The sequence below is a fragment of the Salvelinus sp. IW2-2015 genome, linkage group LG5 (genome assembly GCF_002910315.2).
Source record: "Salvelinus sp. IW2-2015 linkage group LG5, ASM291031v2, whole genome shotgun sequence".
Lineage (NCBI taxonomy): Eukaryota > Metazoa > Chordata > Actinopteri > Salmoniformes > Salmonidae > Salvelinus > Salvelinus sp. IW2-2015.
The window spans coordinates 32,456,735-32,478,271 of record NC_036844.1 but is presented as its reverse complement, the minus strand read 5'-3'; the positions used below and the strand labels follow the sequence as shown (position 1 = coordinate 32,478,271).

Here is a 21,537-nt window from a genome sequence, read left to right as displayed (position 1 = left end):
TCAGAGACCTAGCTGTGTGGTGCCAGGACAACAACCTCTCCCTCAACGTGATCAAGACAAAGGAGATGATTGTTGACTACAGGAAAAAGAGGACCGAGCACGCCCCCATTCTCATCGACGGGGCTGCAGTGGAGCAGGTTGAAAGCTTCAAGTTCGTTGGTGTCCACATCACCAACAAAATAACATGGTCCAAGACAGTCGTGAAGAGGGCACGACAAAACCTATTCCCCCTCAGGAGACTGAAAAGATTTGGCATGGCTCCTCAGATCCTCAAAAGGTTGTACAGCTGGACCATTGAGATGATCCTGACTGGTTGCATCACTGCCAGGTATGGCAACTGCTTGGCCTCCGACCACAAGGCACTACAGAGGGTAATACATCACGGCCCAGTGCATCACAGGGGCCAAGCTTCCTGCCATCCAGGACCTCTATACCAGGCGGTGTCAGAGGAAGGCCCTAAAKATTTTCAAAGACTCCAGCCACTCTAGTCATAGACTGTTCTCTCTGCCACCGCACGGCAAGCGGTACCGGAACGKCAAGTCTAGGTCCAAGAGTATTCTAAACAGCTTCTACCCCCAAGCCATAAGACTCCTGAACATCTAATCAAATGGCTACCCAGACTATTTGCATTTACCCCCCTCCCCCTCTTTTACACCACTGCTACTCTCTGTTGTTATCATCTATGCATAGTCACTTTAATAACTCTACCTACATGTACATATTACCTCAACTAACCGGTGCCCCCGCACATTGACTCTGTACCGGTACCCCCCTGTATATAGTCTCGCTATTGTTATTTTACTGCTGCTCTTTAATTACTTGTTACTTTTATTTCTTATTCTTATCCGTATTTTTTAAACTGCATTGTTGGTTAGGGGCTCGTAAGTAAGCATTTCACTGTAATGTCTACACCTGTTGTATTCGGCGCATGTGACTAATACAATTTAATTTGAAAAGAAGGAAGCCTGTACAGAATACAAATATTCCAAAACACGCATCTGTCACACCCTGATCTGTTTCACCTGTGCTTGACCATTCTCTTGCCTGCCCCTTGGATACTAATAAATATCAGAGACTCAAACCATCTGCCTCCCGTTTCTGCATCTGGGTCTCGCCCTGTGCCCTTATAGCATCCTTTTTGCAATAAGGCACTAAAGTAAAACTGCTAAAAATGTGGCAAAGAAATTAACTTCATGTCCTGAATACAAAGCGTTATGTTTGGGGCAAATCCAACACAACACATCACTGAGTACCACTCTTCATATTTTCAAGCATGGTGGTGGCTGCATCATGTTATGGGTATGCTTGTCATCGGCAAAGACTAGGGAGTTTTTATGATAAAAAGAAACGGAATAGTGCTTAGCACAGGCAAAATCCTAGTGGAAAAACTGGTTCAGTCTACTTTCCATAAGACTCTGGGAGACAAATTCACCTTTCAGCAGGAGAATAACCTAAAACACAAGGTCAAATATACACTGTAGTTGCTCACCAAGACAACATTGAATGTTCCTGAGTGGCCTAGTTACAGTTTTGACATAAATCATCTTGGAAATCAATGGCAAGACTTGAAAATGGCTGTCTAGCAATGATCAACAACCAACTTGAGAGAGCTTCAAAACTTTTACAAAGAATAATGTGCAAATATTGTTCAATCCAGTTGTGCAAAGCTCTTAGAATTACCCAGAAAGACTGACATCTGTATTCGCTGCCAAAGGTGATTCTAACACGTATTGACTTAGAGGGTTGAATACTTATCTTATCAAGATATATTAGGGTTTTATGTATTTTGTGTAGATCGTTGGGGGAAAAAGTACAATTAAATCAATTTTAATCCCACCTTGTAACACAACAATTGTGGAAAAAGTCAAGGGGTGTGAATACATTCTGAAGGCACTGTAAATGTAAAAAGATAAATGTAATCTCATTTACATTCTTATGATATAAAACAATGTTATTTGGTATTTGAAAGATTCAAACAAAAAACTTAGTGTGACCACAATGTTATCACCACAGACATGGCTGGCTTCCAGTTTGAGGGGATAGAGCACAACTAGCTTTTACCGAAGGCATTTTACTGGAACCTGAGTCACAATCAGTGCAGGGATTGGCTATGGTGGCTATGTTGTGGACAGCTGATTGGTTCACTACAACTGGTAGGAATGGAATGTGTCTGAAAGGTACGTCTCTATCTTCACATGTGTTCTCCCCTTTGTTTCAGTCAGATGGAGCAGATTCAGACTGCCATTAAGGTGATGAGTCTATAGAGTATAAATAAGCTACTCTATCTACACAGCAACCCAGTTAAATGAATTCCTCTAATGGGAGGAAGTGCAGCGTCTGTCTTCCTCACTGCCTGTAACTCTTTCTGGGAGAGAGATGGAGAAGGCTTATGATTGGTTGTTGCACTCATTTTAGAGTCGTGATTAAAAGCTGCTGAAAAGTACACACTGAACTTTGGCAGACCAGACTTTCCAGGAAAATTACAATTAAAAAGCTAAATTAAAAACAAAACAAAATATTGTGATCTAACTTAAATCATTATATTTTATGTTCTCAAAGGGAAAGAGTGTTCTGTTCTTCACTTCTCTGACTCAGCATAAAATGCATCTGCATTTTAACGGAATAAGTCATGTTTATTAGCTGTGAGCCCTGATTACTCCAGAGGGTTGCAACTTGTACTGTAGTGTACACAAGCACATCCACCATGCTTTCATAAGTACAGAAGGATTATAGCAGTAGGCCTAGCCTTCATTACCAGGCATATACAGGAAAACAGTGTTCTTCCAAGTTGTTCCGTTTCCCCTCTAGTAATAACTCTATCGATTAATATGTTACAAATGTACTGCAGAGAGGTCACAGGTAGCCTAGCAGTTAAGACCATCAGGCCAGTTACCAAAAGGTTGCTAGTTCAAATCTCTGAGCCCGCAAGGAGGAAAAATATTCATTTTCTCCCCTTGAGCAACAACTGCTCCCTGGGTGCTGATGACATGGAGGTTGATTAAGGCAGAGGGGTTGGGTTAAATGCGGAAGACACATTTCAGTTGAATGCATTCAGTTGTGCAACTGACTAGGTTTTCCCTTCATACTGTGACTGTTGTCCTTGTGTGTGTTCCTCACCACGGCTTCTGTATTGTATAAAACATCACCACTCCAGGCAGGCCCGTGGCACTCTTTCACCCCAGCACCTGATGAGCACCATTACCATGCAGCTCAGGCCCTCTGTCTGCAGAGACAGAGACAGTACTCTGGAATAGAAATTACCTTGTTGACTCTCTTCCCTCATAGCTGGAGTGGACCTTTTCAGATCCTGCATGCATTAATGGAAAAGAACCGCAATGTATAGGGACGCAATGCATTGCTACGAACTAGTAGACAGAGATCACAGGGACATTAGGTAGAATGTTATCTGCTGATACATCAGAGGCTAAAATCTCATCACCAGGGGTTCTGTCAAGGTCAACAGCGATGTGCTTCACTAGAAACAAACATCCTACCTTGATATAACAAATGATTGGTTTTGAGTCATTGATCATATTGAAATTGGTCCAATAGGTTCAAATGAAAAGGTTGGGGTTAACCAAGGCTTTACATATTCAAGGTCTCAGGCCTTGTGTTGGGGATATGAAAATCATTTATTGTGAATGAGGTGGAATTCTCCACTGGACACACACTTTGAAAGAATGCAGATGTGTAGCCAATGAGAGAAGTTCTGCAGCAGCCTCTCCATCATCTGTGAGCACTGGAGTCGCCATCTACTGGTGAACAAAGGGAGACACCTGTCCATTCAGCCTGGTCTCATAGACTAGACGTAACATGGTAAATGTAAATCCGTGACACTCAAGTTAGGATGATATGTTACGTTTGGTATGGTTACATAAGACAGACAGTTACTTAAGGCAGTTGTTCCCAAACTGTGGGGCGCGAGGGGTCGGCAGGGGGGGCGCGGGGGTAGTGCATCATCAGTTCCTCTTGTGATGTTAGTCAATGCATACCTAAGAGAGCTATTTATAACTTGTCAGAAATGTCCAGATCAACTGTCCATGTCAGCTAATGTTTGTTATGTCGTTTGTTTTGTAGCCCATAGATAATGATGTAATTTTTTAGTCAGTCAAATATCCCATGAATACACATTAGACATGGCAAAATGTATAGAATTGCAATAAAATTTGCTTCAAAACTGCAAAAGATGGTTGTGAAAACGTTTGTGTCATGAACTGTGGCGCACGCGCGGGGGGGGGGGTACTGTCTAGCAATCCAAAGTTTGCGTGTTCAAATTTCATCATGAAAAACTTTGATCATTTTGCAACTACTTAGCATGTTAGTTAACCCTTCCCCTAACCCTAATCCTATCCTTAACCCATTAACTTAACTCCTAACCATAACCTTAACCCTAACCCCTAGCTATGCTAGCCACCTAGCTAACGTTAGGAACAACAAATTGGAATTTATAACATATCATATGTATTGCAAATTCATAACATATTGTACGAATGGCAATTTGTAATATATCATACAAATTGGAATACGTAACATGCATGATGGACATCCACAAATTAATACATACCATACGAAATGTAACATATCACACAAAATAGTGTCTTGGATGATGTACATAATAATATGAAATACTCTGAGACCAAGTTGTTCCATTTAATGTGGAGAAGCATGCTGACTGGACAAGGTATTGTCATCTGTGCACTTCTACAATGTCCAAGCTCAACTAATTAATTGCTTTAGTAATACAATCCAATTACTGATAGAACAACATACCGTAAGTGGTATTGGTCTTTCAGAAGAATATGGTGACTTGAGGTTTTGTTCAAGCAAACAATACATTTCTGCTGAAAGCACTTACACTGCCCTACCTCTCTACTGTTAATGAATTATTAAGCAATGAGAAAACAACACCTTTCAAACCTGATCATATGACACTATCCCTGTCGTCTTGGTTTTAGAAAATATTATTTTTAAATTAATTAATTGGTACCTTTTATATAATCTTTGTTTTAGAATAGTAACATTAACCTGTCCCATTTGTAAACCCCATTGGTTAACCTCTCTGGCTCTCCTCTGTTTCTCTGCCTCTCCTCTCCTCTCCTCTCCTCTCCTCTCCTCTTCCTCTCCTCTCCTCTCCTCTCCTCTCCTCTCTTCCTCTCCCTCCTCTCCTCCCTCTCCTCTCCTCTCCTTCCTCCTCTCCTCTCCTCTCCTCTTCCTCTCCTCTCCTCTCCTCTCCTCTCCTCTCCTCTCCCTCTCCTCTTCTCTCACTCTCCTCTCTCTCTCGCCTTTCCTTGCAGTTAGTCAGTGTGATGATGAGGGCTCATTCACTTGTTCAAAGGTGAAGTAATTGAGCGCATTTGAGATCTGGTTGTTAAGGATTTCTGATGTAGTTTTGGAGTGTGCAGTCAGGGCTTGATTCATGCCATCTGGGTAACTGTCTGTCGAGGCCAACAAAGTCCACCAACAGGGTCATTATCTTAATGCTATGGAATCTCACTGGACAGCCATATCATTCTGGTTTGAGATGTGTCAGGGCCACAAGCGGCCATTGTTGAAAACAACGGTAGGATTAAGTTGGGCTGAATCCATTTTCCCAGCAGAACATAGAGAAAGAAACTCTGGGGTTTTGTTTACACAGTCACACAGCCATGGTTGGTCTTTCCTACACAGTGGGATTAAATAAAGCAGCAGGTTCTCTAAACCAGTGGTTCCCAACCAGGGGTACTAGGGCCTCTGGGGGTACTTGGCCTATCCACAGGGGGTACTTGAGAAGACTCATGAGACCATAGTCCTACTGGTAAAATGCACATGAGGGGGTTCTTCAGGGCTACTCTGGGCAGAGCAAAATTCAGTTGGTCGTATAGTAACCAAAAAAGTTTGGGAACCACTGCTCTAACTCCTCTCTCATCTGCCTCACCTCAACACTTACATGGAAACATAGACACGGCTTGTGCTATCCTCCCAGCTAAAGGTGCTTCCTCCTCAACACGTTCTATAGGAAAGTGCTGATGGATTTATCAGGACAGAAAATGTGTTAACGCRTTAAGATTGAGTACAGCACTCAAGATTAATTGCTGCGTCAACCATGGTGTGCTGCCATTATCTATGCAGCAGAGGGCAGTCTCTTCCAATGTGAATGTTATTGTTCTGATAAACCTTTTCGTACTACTATTTTGAATAGCGCAGGATATATTGAATACAAATGAGATTAAATGATACGTGCCATCATGTAAATGTGACGACTTCATTCATTTATATTGAAACCAAACCCACAACTTGGTTGGACTACTAAGGGTTTTATCATAGTAAGTGCTGCGAACAGCATCGTCATCCTCTCATCATAAACATTCAAGGAAAAAGATAATAGCATTACAGAAGGTAGAGTAGCCCACAGGAGGCATACGGCTTTGTCTCTCTAGCCACGTTTATACCTGGTTCTAACATGTGTCCTTTGTCCTGATCTTGTCGACATTCTGATTGAGCCCACATTTTTAGACAGGTGTAGACAATTAAAAGACGCATTGTGATCTGATTTTGATCAGATCTTATAACTGTAAATGGACAAGATCAGGACAACATCGGGACAAGATCAATAAGAAGGTTGCATGTTAGCGGCAGGTATAAACAAGGCTTTTCCCCCCTGTTGTGTGTTGGAAGAGGCCTCTAATCTATGTGCCTTCTCTCACATCTCCCCTTTTCTTCCGTAAAATGACAAACAACCACCTATTCACTCTGTCATCCATTACACTCGTCTATTCTCTTCTGTCAATTACATAAAGTGCTTCTAAGTTGTAAGTATAGCTAGTAACTCAATACCTTGTATACTATTGTCAAATAGTCATTAATAGGGATTCTAGGGCTCAATATTGACGCTGCTTCTGCTTTCTGTTAATACGAAAACACACAGTGACACGGAAAGTTAAACACTGTACTGTAAAATATGATATTTACTGATTAATTATATACTGAATAAAAATATAAACGCAACATGTGAAGTGTTGGTCCCATGTTTCATAGCTGAAATAAAAGATCCTAGGAATGTTCCATACTCACAAAAAGCTTATTTCTCTCAAATTTTGTGCACAAAATTTGTTTACATCCCTGTTAGTGAGCATTTCTCCTTTGCCAAGGTAATCCATCCACCTGACAGGTGTGGCATATTAAGAAGCTAATTAAACAGCATGATCATTACACAGGTGCACCTTGTCCTGGGGACAATATAACGGAACTCTAAAATGTGCAGTTTTGTCACACAACACAATGTCACAATTTTGAGGGAGTATGCAATTGGCATGCTGACTGCATGAATGTCCACCAGAGCTGTTGCCAGATAATTTCATGTTCAGTTCTCTACCATAAGTCATGTCGTTTTAGAGAATTTGGCAGTACGTCCAACCAGCCTCACAACCTCAGACCACGTATAACCACGTCAGCCCAGGACCTCCACATCCAGCTTCTTCACCTGCGAGATTGTCTGAAACCAGCCACCCGGTCAGCTGATGAAACTGAGGCGCATTTATCTCTGTAATAAAGCCCTTATGTGGGGAAAAACTCATTCTGATTGGCTGGGCCTGGCTCACCAGTGGATGCATGGCACCACTGCGCAGTCATTTGAAATCCATAGATTAGGGCCTAAATAATGTATTTCAATTGACTGATTTCTTTTTAAGAACTGTAACTCAGTAAAATCGTTGAAATTGTTGCATGTTACGTTCATATTTTTGTTCATCATACAATGCATATTGAGAGAATGATTGTAAGGTTCAATTGAGAAATGCCACAGAAATAACACAGAAATTAGACATAGCCACAAACAGTGTGGGATATCGTTTGTTCTGTTACATTGACACTACTAGTATTGGAGTAGTTTAATTTACAAATGTTCTTCCATATCATAGGTTGTGATAACATAAAAATATTTCAAAAACCTAAATCACTGTTGTGAATAATATTTCAAATCTGTCTCACTGACAAAAAAATAAACATTATCAGACTCTTACACAACATGGAGGTCCCAATTGACGCAACCTCCAACCAGAACATCTCAAAATGGCTACCATTCCTGAATCCTATTTTTATTAACAAATTGATGCAGTGCATAACAGCTCATAACATAATCTCAGCCTTTATTTACATATAAAGACATTAAAAAAGGAAAAATGGTGGTTGTGTACATTTTGGGGTGCCTCCATTAGATCTATTTTATCTTATCAATTTGGCCAGTGAACGAGGAATTTGAACTGATTCGGTCAATCAAATCAAACTTTATTTGTCACATCAGCCGAATACAACAAGTGTAGAACTTACCATGAAATGCTTACTTACAAGCCCTTAACCAACAGTGCAGTTCAAGATAAATATTATATATACAGTGGGGAGAACAAGTATTTGATACACTGCTGATTTTGCAGGTTTTCCTACTTACAAAGCATGTAGAGGTCTGTAATTTTTATCATAGGTACACTTCAACTGTGAGAGACGGAATCTAAAACAAAAATCCAGAAAATCACATTGTATGATTTTTAAATAATTAATTTGCATTTTATTGCATGACATAAGTATTTGATCACCTACCAACCAGTAAGAATTCCGGCTCTCACAGACCTGTTAGTTTTTCTTTAAGAAGCCCTCCTGTTCTCCACTCATTACCTGTATTAACTGCACCTGTTTGAACTCGTTACCTGTATAAAAGACACCTGTCCACACACTCAATCAAACAGATTCCAACCTCTCCACAATGGCCAAGACCAGAGAGCTGTGTAAGGACATCAGGGATACAATTGTAAAACCTGTCTCTTATACACATCTAGATGTGTATAAGAGACAGGCTTAAGCCAGTGCATGTCCAGGCCTGTCTGAAGTTTGCCAATGACCATCTGGATGATCCAGAGGAGGAATGGGAGAAGGTCATGTGGTCTGATGAGACAAAAATAGAGCTTTTTGGTCTAACTCCACTCGCCGTGTTTGGAGGAAGAAGAAGTATGAGTACAACCCCAAGAACACCATCCCAACCGTGAAGCATGGAGGTGGAAACATCATTCTTTGGGGATGCTTTTCTGCAAAGGGGACAGGACCTGTCTCTTATACACATCTAGATGTGTATAAGAGACAGGTATTGAGGGGAGGATGGATGGGGCCATGTATCGCGAGATCTTGGCCAACAACCTCCTTCCCTCAGTAAGAGCATTGAAGATGGGTCGTGGCTGGGTCTTCCAGCATGACAACGACACGAAACACACAGCCATGGCAACTAAGGAGTGGCTCCGTAAGAAGCATCTCAAGGTGCTTAGCCAGTCTCCAGACCTGAACCCAATAGAAAATCTTTGGAGGGAGCTGAAAGTCCGTATTGCCCAGCGACAGCCCCGAAACCTGAAGGATCTGGAGAAGATCTGTAGGGAGGAGTGGGCCAAAATCCCTGCTGCAGTGTGTGCAAACCTAGTCAAGAACTACAGGAAACGTATGATCTCTGTAATTGCAAACAAAGGTTTCTSTACCAAATATTAAGTTCTGCTTTTCTGATGTATCAAATACTTATGTCATGCAATAAAATGCAAATTAATTACTTAAAAATCATACAATGTGATTTTCTGGATTTTTGTTTTAGATTCCGTCTCTCATAGTTGAAGTGTACCTATGATAAAAAATTACAGACCTCTACATGCTTTGTAAGTAGGAAAACCTGCAAAATCGGCAGTGTATCAAATACTTGTTCTCCCCACTGTAGATATTTACCAAATAAACTAAAGTACATTTAAAAAAAATTATAGTAACACAATAAGAATAACGAAGCTATATACAGGGGGTACCGGTACCGAGTCAGTGTGCGGGAGTACAGGAGGTTTTGAGGTAATTTGTACATGTAGGTAGGGGTGAAGTGACTATGCATAGATAATAAATAGCGAGTAGCAGCAGTGTACAAAACAAATGGGGGGGTGTACATGTAATAGTCCGGTGGCCATTTGATTAATTATTCAGCAGTCTTAGAAGGTAGAAGCTGTTGAGGAGCCTTTTGGTCTTAGACATGACGCTCCGGTACCGCTTGCCGTGCGATAGCAGAGAAAACAGTCTATGACTTGGGCGACTGGAGTTTCTGACAATTTTATGGGCTTTCCTCTGACACCGCCTATTATATAAGTCCTGGATTGCAGGAAGTTTGGCCCCAGTGATGTACTGGGCTGTACGCACTACCTTCTGTAGTGCCTTACGGTCAGATGCCGAGCAGTTGCCACACCAGGCGGTGATGCAACCGGTCAGGATGCTCTCGATGGTGCAGCTGTAGAGCTTTTTGAGGATCTGAGAACCCATGCCAAATCTTTTCAGTCTCCTGAGGGGGAAGAGGTTTTGTCGTGCCCTCTTCACAACTGTCTTGGTGTGTTTGGACCATGATAGTTTGTTCTGCCTGCAGTTATGGAACCCCTACCTGTCCCAGACCTGCTGTTTTCAACTCTTAATGATTGGCTATGAAAAGCCAACTGACATTTATTCCTGATTATTATTTGACCATGCTTGTCATTTATGAACATTTTGAACATGTTCTGTTATAATCTCCACCCGGCACAGCCAGAAGAGGACTGGCCACCCCTCATAGCCTGGTTCCTCTCTAGGTTTCTTCCTAGGTTTTGGCCTTTCTATGGAGTTTTTCCTAGCCACCGTGCTTCTACACCTGCATTGCTTGCTGTTTGGGGTTTTAGGCTGGGTTTCTGTACAGCACTTCAAGATATTAGCTGATGTACGAAGGGCTATATAAAATAAACTTGATTGATTGATTGATTGGTGATGTGGACACCAAGGAACTTGAAACTCTCAACCCGCTCCACTACAGCCCCGTTGATGTTAATGGGGGCCTGTTTGGCCTGCCTTTTCCTGTAGTCCACGATCAGCTCCTTTGTCTTGCTCACATTGAAGGTGAGGTTGTTGTCCTGGCACCACACTGCCAGTTCTCTGACCGCCTCCCTATAGGCTGTCTCATCATTGTTGGTGATCAGGCCTACCACTGTTGTGTTGTCACCAAACATAATGATGGTGTTGGAGTTGTGTTTGGCCACGCAGTTGTGGGTGAACAGGGAGTACAGGAGGGCACTAAGTACACACCCCTGAGGGGCCCCAGTGTTGAGGATCAGCGTGGCAGATGTGTTGTTGCCTACTCTTACCACCTGGGGGCAATCTATACTATCTGTATTACAGATCAGGTTCAGAGATGTTTGAACTACTTGATGCCTCAATTTTCTCTGTCAGATACTGGTGCCCTTATGATCATGAGAATGTGTTGATGTTGATTTGATAATGGAACTGTATTAGTTACTATGAACTGAATCGTGCATGCAGCTTTTTGAGTTTTGAATTAATATGGAGCTTACTACTGAGACCTGCATTCAAAGCTTTGCATTATGACCAATGACAGAAGGAGAGATCATCTTAAGAAATTCCTTCATGTTTATGGTGAATGCCCTTTCAATGTCAAAGGCCTCTGAATATTGCTTGCATGAGATTGCATCAGTGGCATTAGCAAGCAATCTGAATTAATTAATTAATGACTTAATGAGTGGTTTGAGCACATGTTTATTGTCTATCACAAACATAATCATACAAATCAGATTAGTTTCTTGAGTGAATCGTGTCAATTTGTTTGATTGTGGGGTACCCCTGCACATTTATCTGGTACCGATACTTCCTGTATATAACTCTGTTTTTTACTCTTGTGTTACTGTTTTTCTTTTTTAACTCTGCATCGTTGGGTAAGCATTTCACAGTAAAGACTACAGCCATTGTATTCTGTGCATGTGACAAATAACATTTAATTTGATTTATTGAACACACATTACTTTTTAATATATATATTTTTTAATGTAAACTTTATTTAACTAGGCAAGTCAGTTCATTCGTATTTACATTTTTATCTACAATGACAACCTACTCCGGACAGCCCTGGGCCAATTGTGCGCCACGCCGGGACTCCCAGTCACAGCTGGATGTGATACAGCCTGGATTCGAACCTCGGACTGTAGTTACACCTCTTGCACTGATATGCAGTGCCTTAGGCCGCTGTGCCATCCGGAGCTCAATATGAGTGAGAGCTTGGAAACATGTCAAAAACCTACAGTTCCCAATGCTCCTACGTAGGGAAATAAGAGCCTGTGAGAAGAGCCCTGTGGCTTTAGGCTATTCGGTGTGGGAAATTGTGGGGACCCGGTGTCTAAGTACACGTAGCTAAAATGTCATCACAGATAAGACATTTAACTTGTTTAGTATAGTCCGTTTGTAACTCCACTCACTCTTGTATCAGTATAGTTTGTTTGTGCGGTATTGGCTAGCGTTAATGTTCCGGTCGGTAGCTAGCTAACGTTAGCTAGAACTCACTCACTTGGCTAACGTTAGCGCCATTATGAAAAGATGCATGAGAGGGAAGCCCTACAATATTACATTATTGAGTATTGAGAACGGTCGGGGGAGCAGGCAATGTTGGAAAGTCATGTCTTTAGACGTACTTTTCTTAAATGTCGTTTTGTAACTGACTAAAACAAGCCGAAAACAAGGAAATGGTGTTTGCATTTTTTGTTGTTGCTGTGAGTCAATGGGGTAACCTAGGTAACCACAGTTTTTTTTAGAACTCTTATATTATTATTTTATATATATTTATTTTTTTATTCAAAATACAGATCAACAATTTACATTGTTACATCATACAAAACAGAACGCAGGTATTAACGAGAAAATACAAAAAAAAATACAAAAAAAACATACAAAACAATTAAGTAATACAATGAAGTAATACAAAAATAAACAATTCTAGTGCAATTGTAATCACTCAAAAAATCTTATTATAATGATTCAGGAAGATGTTATTCTTGTTGTTATTCACTAGGGTTAATGTTTTAATGAGATAGTTACATTCAATCAAAAATATGTGTAATTTTGGTATAGAATTTTGGAATTTTTGTTTGTGTATAAAGTATTTGGCAACAAGAATAAAATAAATCACAATCATTTCAATGGTCTTGCTAACATAAGAACTGGGCAGGTCTGTGTCTGAGCTCGTGCTAGGCAGGGCTGGAATGGTGCTGTGGCCTGGCAGGGCTGAAATGGTGCTGGGGCCTGGCAGGGCAGGCTTAGTGCTGGGGCCTGGTAGGGTTGGGTTCTGAATGGGGCGATCTGTAACGTAGGTTGTCGCAAACTCGGTTTCCAGAAATACATCCCTGTTGTAAGGTTGTACCCCAACCACCCTAAAGCCAGCCTGAATGTCCAAGGGGGTTGCAGCCAGAGGGTAGGCGATTGCCACAATCCCAGGAATGTCATAAATTGACATTGTCTTACGGGGGTTGTTCCTCATCKAGACATCACACGTGGTGTTGATGTGCCTCTTTAGCGGCCCGTAGACAGACCTGTCTAAGGGTTGAAGCCGATGAGAGCAATGTGGTGGGAATGACAGCATAATTATGCCATTTTCTTTGGCATAATTGAGTCCATCAATGGACAGATGAGGCTCGTGGTTTTGTCCAAAAGGAGTAAACAGTGCTTCTCCTTTGAGTACTTTGTATGCTTGACAAAATGTTTCAGGAAGTCAAGAAAGTGTACATCTTTCATCCACCCAGAGGGATTTGCACCTCCTTTGCTGCCAGGTGGCCCATTGATCAGAAAATGATCGTGGAATTTGACATAGGGGAATATATAATATGGAGGAATACTATTCCCTGTGGCTGAGACAGCACAGGCCAGTGTAACGAGGGTTCCAATTTTCAGCGGAGGTCAGTGACCCTACTTGTTTGACTCCACGTCTGCCCACCACTTTGTCAGGTTTATGTACAGTGGTCACCCCATTTTCATCGACATTCCATATGTCTCCTGGTCCAAATTGATATTTCTGTAGCACTTCTGCTACATTGTCGAAGAAAGCATTAACATTTTCTCTGTTGAAGCTACTTGCCCTGGCAAGGCTAGTTGCCTCTGGCTTTCTCAGTGAAAGCGTTGGGTGACGCTTTAAGAAGCCTGTAAACCACTCCGAGCTGGCCTTTTCTTTTTCTGCCCACATTAGCGTGAACTTCAGCTGGTGTGCCACAGCAAACTGGTAGGCAAGTCTTCTGACCTTACTTGGTGACAGACAAAAATAAATGTCAGCTGACCCAGTAATATACTGAACAAGCTGCATCTCCCCAAAAAAAACAGTGAAAAAACCTTCCGTGGCTTTGTATAGCCAACCACTGTTGTTGGCATGGCTGTCTTTCTGTCAACTTCTTCTCTGGTAACCTTTTGACAATACCGAGTCAGAGTACGGTAATTTATGTCAAAATCCTTCACTGTACTCCTGATTGATTTGTTCTGCAACTTCACCTGCCTCATTGCCTTTAACATTATGCCAGGTGGTGTGCTGCCATTCTCTGCCTTCCTTTTATCATTTCTAACCATCTTTCTTTCCTTCCCCTCTTTCTTTCCTTCCATCCTTCCTTCCTTCATTTCTTCTTTCCTTCAAAAAATAATTTCCTCATTGCAATTACATATTCCATTACAGTCTTATTAAGCCCACCTCCCTGTCTACTATCCTTGTTGCCACAATGAAATTCATAACACCACATTAAATTCATGACACTGTATGGAGTTGTGTGTGTATACTGTCTGATACAGTAGGCATGTAGTGTGTTAGTAGACACACACACACACACGCCAGAGCCTGTCTTGTGTAGTCCAGGGATATGTCTGCTGCTCTAAACTAAACGTGTATATACGTATATTAATCCATACAACATTTCAAACTATTATCAGAGCTGATTACACAATATCACAATGTTTTTTGAGCATGTTCTGTGTGTCTATGTATACTGGGGCAAGTTGTCACATGTGAAGACTTGCACCAAGGTCATTGAGACAGCTTGCCCCAAGGTCATTGAGACAACTTGCCTCAAACTGACATGTGTGCTAATGTTGGCTAATTCTCAAGGTTAGCTCAACATAGGACTGCAGCTAAAGTATCAAAATACACGTTATTGTCTCCTCTACTCAGTGCAAAATTATCATTTTGAACATTCATACATAACAAAGTTTTATTGCATAAAATGTAAAGTGACAATTCTATACTTTTGAAGGGGAAAAATAAGAAACTTGTGCTCACCTCAGATTAGAGTGACGTTGACCATAGAACATGTAGTCACACAAAGTAGCTATTTGATTTTTGAGATAGCGCCTCGAGTGTTGGAGGTATGAACAGTTTGACAACTTACCCATGTGACAACTTACCTCGCTCTCCCCTACTGCTCTTACACTAGCCTAAAAACGCGATTCAAACTTTAAAACGTGCAGAACATTCTGGAATAGTGTGCATTTGAAAACATTTATACTTTTAACTCTTTGTCGTTCTAAAACCAAAAACGAATCTACTTTAATGGGATTTCTTCAATGTTCTAAAGTTCCCATTGTTAACTTCCATGACTTCCAACATTCGATTCACTGTAAACATTTACTTTTGACACAAATCAACTACTTTTACAACAAGCAAAAACTTAGAGGGTATGGCATATTGGTCTTCTTCTCTGCTATTAAAATCGGAAGATAATTGTGTTCTACTCAAAGAGGTACAGCTGTTTTAGGAACCGCACTAACTACTTTCATTAAGCTAACTTCCCACTGTTGAATTAACAACTGCAATAGAACATTCAAAACTGACAAATTATAGCACTGGTGGAGTACATTCTAAGCATTAGACAATGAGTAAACATTGTGATTTATGACACACATCAGCTACTTTGACCACTTTCCCAACAAGGTAGCCTTTTCCTGCAGTCACTGACCAAAAATGCCCTCTTTGGCCTCATGGATGGAATGTTATTCATATTTCTTATAATTTCATAAATAATGATTTTTTAAATTTTTTATCGACAAATCCGCTATTTCTATGTCAAACAGTTTTGTTATATTTCAGTCTTCTGTGATGTATATAAAGTGTATTATTGGGATGCAAACTCAAAATTGAACACATTTCTATATCTGACATGGTACAGGTGTCTTCTTTTATTTAAGCCCATAACCATGTGTGTGTGGTGTATACTTTTGTTTCAAAGTAAATATGTTTGACTAATAATAATCACTCTGTGTAGCCAGTGCAGTAAAAGGTTAACTTAGAGGGTATCAAATCTGACATTTTACCAATCCATTGATACAGCTGTTTTAGTAATCACATCAACTACATTTTATTTCAACTTTTAAAAACCACTGCTGTTTTGACCACTTACACAAGAACTTACATAAAGGGTATCTGCTTTTTCCCTCATGAACTTCTACAGATGCACCATCGAGAGCATTATGTCGGGCTGTATCACCGCCTGGTACGGCAACTGCACCGCCTGCAACCGCAGGGCTCTCCAGAGGGTGGTGCGGTCAGCCCAACACATCACCGGGGGCACACTGCCTGCACACAAGGACATCTACAAAGCTGTGACTGAGATACCTAAAAACAGCTATCTCCAGACCATCAGACTGCTGAACATTCATCACTAATCGGCCTTCCGCCCGGTACCCTGCCCTGCACCTTAGTATAGTAATGTTTACATAATGTTTATTGCTCTGAAATTATTTCTGTAGTTTTAAACAGATAAGATTCTCATTCCTGCATCATTATCTTGTTGAAATGTAATTTGATCTCTGAAAATTACGTTAATTGTTTTCTTGGTTTATATGTAAATACTGTATTCTTGACATAGCTCATCCACATAACTATGGCAGTACATTCCTTTTTCCTACTTGTATATTGTCCATACTGTCTATATGTATTTATATTCCGGACTCTGATATAGCGCATTCCGATATTTCTTGTTTTTGCCTCTTTTTTGTTGTTGTTGATAATTTGTGTATTAGTATTGTACAGTTAGATATTTACTGCACTGCTGGAGCTAGAAACACAAGCATTTTCCGGCACCTGCTTTAACAGCTGTTAATCTGTGTATGCCACAAATACACTTTGATTAGATTTTGACTTGATTTAGATCTGAAATCAAAATGCAAATATCTTCTACAAATCCAACAATACAGCTGTTTTAGTAAACACATCAATTACATTCTCTCCACTTTTCCAACAACTTGAGAAACAACTTAGAGTGTATGAAATCTTAGTCTGCTTCTCTACTTTTCAAATCTGAAATCAGAACAGAAATATATTCTACAAATCAAATTATAGCACTGGGGGGAGCACATAAGACTGTGTTGCATAGATCACCCCACTAAACTACCCCCACACTCACTGACCAAACTACAGTAGCGACCCCATTTACTATAGCTAACCCATGGCAAACCTAAAACATTCAATTTTACTACTGCATTGTACTGCTACTTGTACTTCTGGGCTACTTATGTAGTCTCCCACTGAAGGCAACTATGTATAAAACAGTCCCTCCCTCTACTACACCAGCCTCCATTGTTCAACACACATATTCCTTAATAGTGTAGTAGTCTGAGTCTAGTTATTCGTGATGAAATATGCGATCTAACGCTATAAAAGTAATAAGGTTGATATAGTAGTCTATCAAAGAAATCAGACCAGATATTTTAATATTTAACATTGACTAGGCTATATTTCACAGCTTCGCTTAAGTAAAACTTATTTCACTGCCACAAATACATTTTTCTTCATGAAAAATTACCATGTAGTTTTTATTTTTTATTTTATTTAGAGCTCCTGTTTGCTGCACCTGGTAGGCTACTCCATGTGATATGCTACCTGGGGAGGGCCTCCACATGCTCCAATCCGATCCGTGACTGATTATTGGCAGTGGCTTCAAACGCCTTGCCAAACCCTTGGCGCTTAAGGCCGTTTCCAAACACATAAGCTAAATGAGGCCTAACCTTCTGTCGCTCGAGTCCCCTGTCAAGGAAAGTTATAATAGTTTGAAAGGCTGGTCAATTAGGCCTACTTATGACGTGAAAGCAACATCTGATTGCCAAGTCGTAGTAATTCTACAGGCGAACCGCATTAGGCCAACCCTTTTTTCGTTCGTTTTCATTTTAAATGTATGAAAACTGGGTTATAGCCCACCATTGTAACCAATGCTACACCTGAAAGCAAAACCGGATACAATTGTTCTGAAACATAAGTGATGATTGAGATAAATATAAGATATAGCCTACATTCAAAAAAATAATTTAAAATCCCTGAAACGTTTCAGCCTTTATGCACATGTACAGTCGGCTACACAGAAACATTGCCATTCAATTAGCCTGTTTCAAATAGGCCTACACTACAGTTTTTACGGGACATTGAAGTTTGCCTGCACAGGTCAAGTGTAATAAGCTATTTTTATGCATAATTTGGCAAAGTACGCACATATAGGCTAGTTGTATTATTTGGAGGCATTTACTTGTGCATGGACCATAACAACCTGCCTGGTAAATCATAGTACAGGGGAAGCTACGGCCAAAATACTGCAGTGCAGGTTTGGTTGAATACACTATAATTAAATTCCCAAACATTGCCAATCTAAAGCAGTATAATGGTGGTAATTAGGCCATATCAAGGGTATAGCAACGACGCCCAGGAAAGTCATGGAACCCAGGAGAATAAGGCTACACTTTTTGATAGACAAGAAATACGACAGCTTGACGGGTTTGAAGTTACTACAGACGCTTTCTACTATAGATGCAATCTGCCAATGAGGAAATGGCTTTTCAATTAATTCACTGTACGAAAATCACGTGCCTAAAGGTTATCTTGGATGTCATTGGTTACTGTATGGTTGCTGCTGGTGTCGTATTTGGGCGGAGTGATTGACTTGAATCGACCGAATACATCGYCTAGCTTAGCCTATAGCCCACGCAATCGAAAAGGGTGGGAGTTTGACCACCTCTCTCACATTTTGTGCCCTCTAAAAAACTCGGGATTTCAAGGAATTGTGGGTTAGCCTATACATTTAACAGAATGGAAGCGTACATATGATTTTCGCACATTATGGACACTTTGGCCGCTGTAAAGCTGTGAAAGGTTGATGTACTTCTTTACATAAGTTATATCTTCGGCGCTTCAACAACCAAGCTCATTGACCACGATGCGCAATTCTCCGCGCCCGGTGTCGGGGCGTTGGAATGCCAAGACATCTTGAACCGGGGGGCAAAGACCTTCGGTTAGGGATCAGCCGTATGGAGAGACCTCTCACTTAGCAGCCTTCAATCTAAGCACCCTGTGTCAAGTAGTTGCCGCGGCACAGAAGTCCCCGTTTATTCCCCAAGTCTCCGGATACGCAGCTGCGCTCGGAAACCACTACTGCGGTCACTTCGGTTCACATGAATATAGAGCTATTGACTCTATGGATTTTTCGATCAGGTATCGCACTTCAGACATTGTCGATATAGCAACAAGGGATGCTGAGCACGGATTTTTCAGCCGCACCTCAACAGAAAGTTTGCGAATGCCCCTGATGATCTCTGAAAACCCGATGCACCCTCTATTTCCAACTATATACGACCAGAGTGCATCCCCAAATGGATACACAGCGAACCGCAGGGCGCATGTGGGTTCACAGGGAGACATATACGTGGGAGCAGATCCGCATCAACCTGTCTCCAACCCTCACCCACACGTCAGTGCTACCCAGCTCCACTTTGATCCCAATGTGGAGATGGGTATGAGAGTAGCAACACAAAATGGTAACGGTGCTTTCTTTCGATACATGCGACAGCCCTGTAAGCAGGATGTCGCCTGTAAATGGATAGATGAGAATGAGACAAATCAACCCCCAAAAACGTGCGGCAAGATGTTCTACTCCTTGTTTGAACTGGTTACGCACGTCTCCATGGATCACGTCGGCGGTCCAGACCAGGGTCATCATACTTGCTTTTGGGAAGATTGTCCGAGAGAAGGCCAATCTTTTAAAGCAAAGTATAAATTAGTCAACCACATTCGTGTACACACTGGAGAAAAGCCATTCAATTGTCCGTTTCATGGTTGTGGGAAAATATTTGCCAGGTCGGAAAATTTGAAAATACATAAAAGGATTCATACAGGTAATGAGCCAGCCCTACGTTCTATCACATCAACAGGCCTAACACACTATGTAATGTGTTATATGAAACTGGTTGAAGTTACAATGCTCTCTGTTTTAAGACTGCTATGGGTCTAACTTTGACTAACTACCAGTCAATAGGCCTATCCAACTGCAATTTTTCTACATTAAAATGACTAATTTTCTTTGGCAGGTGAGAAGCCCTTCAAATGCCAATTCGAAGGCTGTGACAGGCGGTTCGCAAATAGCAGCGACAGAAAAAAACACATGCACGTACATACCTCAGACAAGCCATATATCTGCAAGGTGTGTGACAAGGCCTACACTCATCCCAGCTCTCTGAGGAAACACTCGAAGGCAAGCCATCTTTTCTGGTGAAAAATGCCAGCGTATATGACCTATATTTATATGACGTAGTATATAGAAATCAAATGATTCTCCGTTGTTATATGTAATTGAAAGAAAACACACAAAATATAGGCTATGGAAAAAACTGAAGTACTGGGCTACATATCCTGTGTTTGTAAATTGGAGCAATCAAAAAATACACTTTTGAGTTATCGCATCTACAATAAATGTTCTCACTTTACAGGTTCACGAATCTCAAAGCTCAGGGACCTCCCCAACGGGAACCTCTGGATATGAGTCATCCACGCCACCTGCTCCGTGTAGACCTATGTCCTCAACCATCGAAGACTCGACAAAACCATCCAATACGTCAATATTTAAAGAGGATCTTTCATCCAATTTGTGTGAATGGTACGTTTGAAACGGTTAGAGTTAACAGTCCAAGTGAGAACACTAAAAGTTTATATAATTACCCACTGGGCACACTGGTTGAATCAACGTTTTTTTCCACGTCATTTCAATGAAATTGTGGCCGGTAGGCAGGAATTCCGGCCCATAGCATAGGTTTGCTCAGTTTTCAACAAAAGTTCAGAAAACCCAGCGTAGGCCTGTGCATTGCCTTAGTGTTGAGCTGTAAATGCACCTTCATAAAATGCAGAGCAAATGCAATCAAATTGCAATCATTTTGGAGTGGTGTTTCTTCTATAGCCTCCCAAATGTTAGGAAAAGTCTGATCCTTGGAAAATACTGCACATTTACTACTGATTTACAGATGAAAATGTGGCCCACTGCACCAAAGCCTTTACATACATAGATAGGCCTCCATATAAGCCTACTGATAAATGGACAAAGACACCCCCCCCCCCCCCCCCCCCCCCGTTTATTTAACCAGGTAGGCCAGCTGAGAACCTCATTTACAACTGCGACCTGCCCAAGACAAAGCAAAGCAGTACGACAAAAACAACAACACAGAGTTACACATAAACAAACGTACTGTCAATAACACAAAATAAAATAAAAATAGAAAAATCTATGTACAGTGTGTGAAAATGTAGAGGAATAGGTTAATTAATACATGAAAGAAAGAAAGACATACGAAATGAATCATCAAAAGCAACATATAGAAACCATAAAGTGCATGAAAAGAAAGGAAGTAACTTCAGAGAGAAAAAAGGAAACAGATAAAGGAGGAAATTAAGTATTGGAGTAGAACAGTATT

At 41.0% G+C, this 21,537-nt stretch overlaps 1 pseudogene; it reads left to right on the top strand.

The window, feature by feature from the left end:
• The first annotated feature begins 254 nt into the window (after positions 1-254).
• LOC111963725 (zinc finger protein ZIC 3-like) lies at positions 255-21,285 on the top strand (annotated as a pseudogene).
• Positions 21,286-21,537: the final 252 nt, after the last annotated feature.